At 43.1% G+C, this 7,684-nt stretch overlaps 1 long non-coding RNA gene across 1 annotated transcript; it reads right to left on the minus strand.

The window, feature by feature from the left end:
* Window positions 1–3,040: 3,040 nt before the first annotated feature.
* Window positions 3,041–5,575, minus strand: LOC112670096 (uncharacterized). Its single transcript, XR_003142757.3, has 2 exons — window positions 5,438–5,575; window positions 3,041–3,331 (listed from the first exon to the last, which is right to left on the minus strand). It is a non-coding gene; the product is annotated as an uncharacterized LOC112670096 (long non-coding RNA).
* Between the last annotated feature and the right edge of the window lie 2,109 nt (window positions 5,576–7,684).

The raw sequence follows: 7,684 nt of genomic DNA on the forward strand, positions 1-7,684 counted from the left end.
CAGCCTAAGTCACAGCAGATAAAGTATGTTAGTCACTTGTTAAATATTTCTTGATTTTGATATGCCTCTGTGGGAGCATGGCAGTCCCAGAAACACTCAAACATGAGCCAAGAGGAAAAAATTGTGTGGCGAGCACCCAACTTTAATATCCTGTCATCTACTTCCTGTTTACTCCTGAAGACTTGATGAACTTGTCTGTGCTGCTGCCCAGGGCACAGCCCCCTGCTGGTTGGGTACTCTGATACAGAGAAGCAGCATTATTCCTCTCAGACTTTGGAGACCAATTTAGAACCCTCACCTGCCAGAGTTCTGTCCTGCCTGAGGGAGTTGGGAACTGGCAAGGAGGAGGCAAACACAAGCAGTGTCTGAACACAAAAGTTTACGGCAAAGGAAGTGTTGCTGATGAGAACTGCCATCTGTTGGAATTTCCTAAGCATAGTAAACTGTCCTGAAGGGGACACCTTCAGGGGCCACGTGGGAGACCACTGAAACCATAGCTGGATCTCTTGCCTAAAGTCAGGGTTGGGATAGGAAATGGTTGAGGAGAGGATCCAGAAGCAAGAAGAAAAACACTGGTGTCCAGTGAGAGGAGCTCAGGTTATGGGGAGAAGGGAAGGAAAAACAAACTCTCTAGGTCAACTCAAAGTCCGAGTCTTGGGTGGATTGAGGTCTGGCACGGCACTGTATTCTGGCCAAACCCTTGGATTTCCTGCAAGAAGGGGGAAGCCTCACCACCGGCCCAAGCTTCAAGCTCAAACAACAGCAGGGAGTTTGCAGAGCACCCATGATGACAACAGTAGGGATATCAGGGTGGTCTCACTGAGGAGAGAGAAGCAACAGAGCAGGTCCTGGCTAGTAGGGCTTTCTGTAGACTCCTTTCCCCCACCAGCTCTGAGTTTCTGCTAATGACAGTTGAAAATAGTTACCAAAGATATGATGGGGAGGAGGCTGTGCTATTTATACTAAAACTGCCCACAGTCAGCTTTTCTAGAAAGTACTTCAAAGCTTTCCATCCAACAATGAAAAATTGTGAATGGTCATTTCTTTCCAAAAATAAGTGTAATTTCACGAGGAAAGTATCCAAACTAACGAAGCTTTGTATCTGAGTCCCATGCCTTTGCGGGATGGACCAGCTAAATGAATCGCATAAGGAGAGCCATTTAGAACAGGCCCCGTTGATAAATGCTCTTCATGAAAAGGGGCCTGGAGTGACATTGTACAAAGATTGTCTTGGAAAGCCAGGCCTTCACTGACGCTGGTCTGAATGACTCACCATTCTCTATATGTGAATGGGATTTGTTGTCTTGGTTACAGCTAACAGTAATTCATTTCAACTTAATGACATATATATACATCAATGGTGACATCAGACTTGACCCCTTTATGTCTGAAAGGCACAGATGCCTCCTGTTGGAGGTCCCATTAAGGCATTATGAAGCACTAGCCTGCTTTGGGCTTTCATATAAGCATTTAATTCATAGTTTTTGACATCTGCTATGTGGCAGATACTATGCTTGCACTAAAGACACTGAAATGAAAAGCTCAGTTCCTGCCCTTAGGGAGTTTAAAATCTGGTAGGAAAGTGAGATCATACAACCTACAATACAGGTAAGGGAATCCTGAATTGGAAGTCACTGCAAAGGCCAACCTTGAAAAGCTACACTGTTTAAAGAAGCAGGCCTGACTTGAGTTATAGTAACTGGAGTATCTTGGTGTCCTATGGCCATTATAACAAATTACCACATTAGTGGCTTAAAACAATACAAATTTATTATCTTACAGCTTTGTACATTAGAATTCCATAATGGGTCTCAACGGGCAAAATAAAAGTGTTGGCAGCGCTGTATTCCTTTTCTGGGGGCTCAGAAGAGAATTCATGTCCTTATCTTTCCAACTTCTGACCACATTCCTTGGCTTGTGGCCCCTTTCTGCCATCTTCAAAGTCAGCAACATTGCATGTCTCTTCCATAGTCACATCTCTCTCTGACCATAGCGAGGCAAGGTTGTGTCTTTTGAAGAACCTATGGGATTAGATTAAACCCACATGGATAATCCAGGCTAATCCCACCATCTCAAGGCCATGAACTTAATCACCTCTGCGACATAAAGTAATATATTCATAGGTTCTAAGGATTAGGACTTGCACATCTTTGGGGGACCATTTGTCTACCTATTACCCTGAGGGAAGAGTTGTCACCATATAACTCCCAAAATAAATGTATTTATTTTGTTTTGAATTGCTTTTTGATTGTTTGTTTTTTCCAAGCATTATCCCTTGGAGATGCTGTTTGTTATCAAAAGACCATTTCTGTGGTTTAGATTCAGGGATAGGCTGGCTGAAGTCAAGGGAAGGGTTGTTTCAAAGTCTCCTGGTGTAATGTGTGGTTTGGAAAAGATAACTCAGTTTTAGAATTCATATTTGAAAGACGTTTTTAAAAGTCATATACCCATAATACAAAGTACAGAACCAACCACATTTTCTTGGCCAGTTAGAGATGTTCAGAGGCAAGGCACAGCCTCTGTTATCCATGATTAGGAGCAGAGCCAGGAGGGGTGGGGTGGACACTTCCCTGGGGGTCATATTAACCTCTTTCAGAAGATTGAAAAGCACTAAATCAGGCCACAATAAAAGGCTTCCCACTAGTCTCTCCACCTCCATGCTTTCCTCAGTCTAGCTCATTTTCCATTTTGTCCCCGCCCAGATGTGTAGTCCTATGAAGGAGCCCTGTGCTAAGGCATCTTATTCATAAAGCAGCTCCCAGGTGGCTCCTGACAATGCCTGGGATGAGGCAGGTCCTCAGGAAATGTTTGCTGAATGAATTGAATAAATTGAATGACTGCTGTCCAGGTCATTCCTGCTCACAAAGCCTGCCATGTCTCCCCATTATCCACCGAATAAAATCTGGTTGTTCTATATAGTCCTTCCCTTCCCCAATTCCCACCCTTTAGTCTCTATCTCTCCATGTCCAAATCCTCTCATTAAAAAGTTTAGTTTGTATTCATTTGGTAGGGTGGCCATAACAAAGTACCACAGACCGGGTAGCTTCAACAATAGCAATTTATTTTCTCAACAGTTCTGGAGGCTGGAAATTGGACATGGAGGTGTCAGCAGGAGCGGTTTCTCCTGGGTCCTCTCCTGGCTTACAGATGGCTGTCTTCCGCCTGAGTTCTCACATGGTCATCTCTCTGTGTTTGTGTCCGGATTTGCTCTTACAAGTTCACCAGCCATATCATATCAGGGCCCACCGGAGGGGCCTCATGGTAGCTTGATTACCTCTTTCAGGGCCGTATCTCCAAACATTGCCACATCGTGAGGTACTGGAGGTTGAGACTGAAACATATGAATTTGGGGGGACAAAATTCAGTCCATATCAAAGGCCAGTTTCATCATTTTCTTCATAAATCTCCTTTTTCTCTTCCTCCTTTCATCTTCTCTCCACCAACTTTCCCCACCTTGTACAACACACCCACACACAGATGTTTTAAAGTAATTTCTCTTCTGAACAGCCATAGTAATAAATATCTTTCTTAGGTACTTACCACTTTTTACCTTGAGTTATATCACCTTGTATCATATTTTATCTTGTATTATACTACTTTGTCTTACTATAGTATTCTGGGTTACTTCCTCACCTGGAATGGAAGCTTCTCCTGGACAGACTCTATTTCGAATTAATCTGTGTTTCCCTCCCATGGCTTTATACAGTGCCTTGAACATAGTAGATGCCCAATAAATATCTGATGAATGAATGAAGACAGTGGAAGATAACCATGAGGTAATCACTTGAGTATGAGATGAGTTAAATATATTATAGAAGAATTTATTTCTTGCCTGAAAAATAGTTCTTAGAGGGCAAGGAACCAGAATTACGTATAAGTTTGTGATTAATAAATGCTTCTGACAAGACTAACGAAGCACACCAGAAAAGCTGACTGTTCCCAATGGCAGGGTAACTCAGCATAGCTTAGAGACAAGACATGTAAGTACAGTTGTTGAGAGCACCAGTTCTGGAGCTAGCTTGCCTGGCTTTGACCTTGACTCTGTGACCCTGAAAAGCTTGTAGAAACTCTCTGTGCCTCCGTGTCTTCACCTATTAATTGAAGATTATATATAGATATACATATTTGTTTAATAGATATTAATGAATATATTTATTATATACAATATGCAATATATAATTATTATTATTATATACCTACATCTCCACCTCATAGGCTCCTGTGGCACTTGGAATAGCGTCTGGCATGTAGTAAACACTTGTAAATGTTAGCTATTATCATCAGTGATAATAAAGTGCCACCCCCACTGTCACTCACATCCACTCCTTAAATGAAGATCATTATATTTTGGTATATAAATACAAAAAGTTCTTGAAAAACATGGCACTTCTACCCAAGGACTTACAATTAGCAGTGGGTATAATCCTCCTCTATGTGTTTCTGGACATTATGCGGGGAAAGCAGGTAGAACTTGCTCGCGTCGTGGTTGGGCCTTTGTGAAATGTGACAGCCAAGTTCTTAATTATTCTTAGAAATGTCAGAACTCACTGGAAGCAATTGGGCTTGACAGTTCAAGGGCTAATTAACTCCAAATCCTGCTTCTCGGGTTGCCTCATTTGCAATTCTTGGTCACTTATTTTCTTATGTCTTTTTAAAAATTCCTTTTGCAGTTTTGTAGGAGGTGAGGGTGCCATGTGCAACAGATTTGTGGGTGAGAGTCTCTGACACCAGGGGTCTACGGAGGTGCAGGTGAGTTGCAGGTATGCAGAGGTGTCCCTGCTCAAGTCTGACCCTAATGAAGAGGGGAGCCATGCACGGGACACCTACAGAAAATCACCCCGGCCCAGCGCTGAGTTCTTCTGGTTCAGACCAGGCTTCCTTCTGCCCTCTCCTCTGACTCTCAAATGAGAGCATTTTCTCAGGGCCCACTTCTTAATCCAAAGGCCTCATTAAAAACAAAGCAAAAATATGCTAAGTGAAGTAAGCCAGACACAAATGTACAAATATTATATGATTTCACTTACATGAAATATCTAGAAGAAACAAATGCGCAGAGACAGAATATAGGTTAGAGGTTCCCAGGGACTGGGCAGGGGGTGAGGGAGGAAGGCATGGAGAGTTAGTGCTTAATGGGCAGGGGGTTCTGCTCAGGGTCATGTGACCAGAAGGGCTTTGAAAACAGATACCGGTGCTGGCAGCACATCACTGTGAATGAAATTAATGTCACTGAACTGTACACTGGAAAGTGGTTAAAAAGACAAATACTATGCTCTACGTATTTTAGCACAATAAGAAAATGTTGAAAGGCAAAAGAAACAGCTGTGTCCCCACTCCTAGCCCCACGTATAGAACTGCTTGGACTCCCACCGATGCACCAGTGGCACCAAATGACAAGCAGCCCACAGGACCCAAGATGCTTGCTGCCCAGACCACACACCTTCGCACAAGCTGTTCCCTCTACCTGGAACATCTACACCTTCTGTCTTTCTCGCAAACTGGCATCATCTTTCCAAATCACAGGTCAGCTGCTCCTTTCTCCAGCCAGGCTTCTCTGACCCCTTCCCCCTTCCCTTCCAGGAAGTGCTGGTTACTTCCTCTTTTGTGTCGTTTTGTGCATTGTGCTATTGCAGCACACTGCTGCATTCTATTGTGGTTTATTTTCTTCTTCTAAATATCGAGTTATAATACATACAGGAAAATTCACCCTTTTTTAGTGGATATTTCTGCAAGTCTTAATCAATGCAGTTAGTAGCATAACCAATACTAGCATAGTTATATTACTCCCCACTCCCCATACCATGCTTCTCCCCCAGCCCCTAACAACCACTATCATGTTCTGGGTCTCCCTAGTTTGGTCTTTTCCAGAATGTCATATAAATGAAACCATAGAGTAGGTATTATGGCCTGTTGTGATTATTTTTTATTTATATATCTGTCCCTTGAGCTCCTACGATTCATCTTTCCCAAGAGCAGTGTGGGGTCCTTGGTAGGGCCCTGTGCTGGTTGGTGAAATGAATGAGAACATGATGTTCTAAACTGTTTCTAGTAGAAACAATCCCAGTGTGGTCTCTTTTGTTTGGAGAATAAGTGGGAGGCTCCAGGCAGGGATAGAAGCAGCCAGCAGCAAGATAGTCCTAAGCAGAAACCTAGAGGAGAGGTAAATTTGGCCCAGCCCTTCCTTCCAGGTGACTGACAGGGAGCAGAATGCATGTGGTGAGGTAATCAGCAACTAGCTGACTGCTCAGCACCCGTCACTCCTGAGCCAGCCCCAGGAGGCCCCACCTGACAGCTGTGGCTCTCGACTAGGTAGTCTAGTCACCACCCAGGATACTTCCTGTTGCAGGGCACCTCTGGGACTCCAGGTCAGGCAAGCTAGGGGCAGCCCAGAGGGTTCAAACCATACTCATCCAGGCAATAATGAACAATTATTAGCCTGGTGGAGGCAGAGAAAACCAGGATGCTAGGGGGAGTGGGGTCCTCAGAAATAGCTAACCTTTGCCCTCTCCTACACCCACCCCCAATATCCACCTCTCCTTGGCAAACACACACACACACACACACAGTCACACCTGTTCAGAGGATCCTTTGCTTGCTCTAATACTAGCCTGAATTGGAGGGAACAAGGCATGACAAGCAGCCGTGTGAATTACTATTTTTCACTATCGTTCTCTGTTTTACCCTTCTTAGAAGACCCTGGGGAAATCCACAATCCCACACTCTGATCTTAGAATTGTGACCTAGAAGCAAGAGCTTCACATTCTTACATTTCTCTTTCCTTCCATGCTTTATTAAATCTTTTATTAGTCCCTCAACGGGAGCTCCTTGAAGGCCGGGGGCATAACCAGTGCCCTGGGTCATTTTGCAAGCACATACATTATTAAAGAGAAATAATAACAGAGTAAGGGCCACGTGGTGAACGCTAAATAAATATCTGTTAAATAAAGAGATTCAATAATTCATGATTGACAAGCATAGATTATTGAAACTACCTGCCTACATCTTTCTCAGACCTCAGTTTGGAATGGCCACTGCCTGTAGATCATATTCCAGAACAGAGACAGAAATAATTTACTCCTTATGGTATTAGTATTATGCTATTGGAGAATATGGCATGGATGCTAACTCTATTTCTTCTTATGGGAACAATTGAGAATTGATTTTAAGAGTAAGTTCATTATTTTGTTTTTCTCTGTAAATGAAATTTTAAAAAATTCTTATCATGGATCAGAAGATTAAGACTATTTTCGAAAAAAAAAAAAAAAGAGAATATTTTCCAGACTTTTCACATTTGAAGTGATGTTTCTTTTTAAATTTGCAGCTCTTGCATCACCAACCTCACAGATGTGTTTTCACTTTCTCTTTTAACTCTCAAAGGCTGTGTAGTCTATGGAAAGGAGGAAGCGAATAGCCCCTAAAGTCAACCTGGTGTTCCTGATCTGGTTGTGCTGTTTAGACAGGCTCTGTCCACAGTGTCCATTGTCATGATGGAATGGAGCCCAATCTTCTTCCAGTGACAAGGCCACTGATCCAGGTCCTCTACTCAGAACAAGCCCACATGCAGTGCATTTCAGAGAAATGCATCATACCCATTAGATTTAATTTATTGATTCCTCAAGCATGTGCCAGGCACTAGGGACATGCATCCCACACTCATGATACTTGAAGGCTCCTTAGAGGGAGAAAA

This window comes from Canis lupus, chromosome 25 (genome assembly GCF_003254725.2).
Source record: "Canis lupus dingo isolate Sandy chromosome 25, ASM325472v2, whole genome shotgun sequence".
NCBI classification, from domain to species: Eukaryota; Metazoa; Chordata; class Mammalia; order Carnivora; family Canidae; genus Canis; species Canis lupus.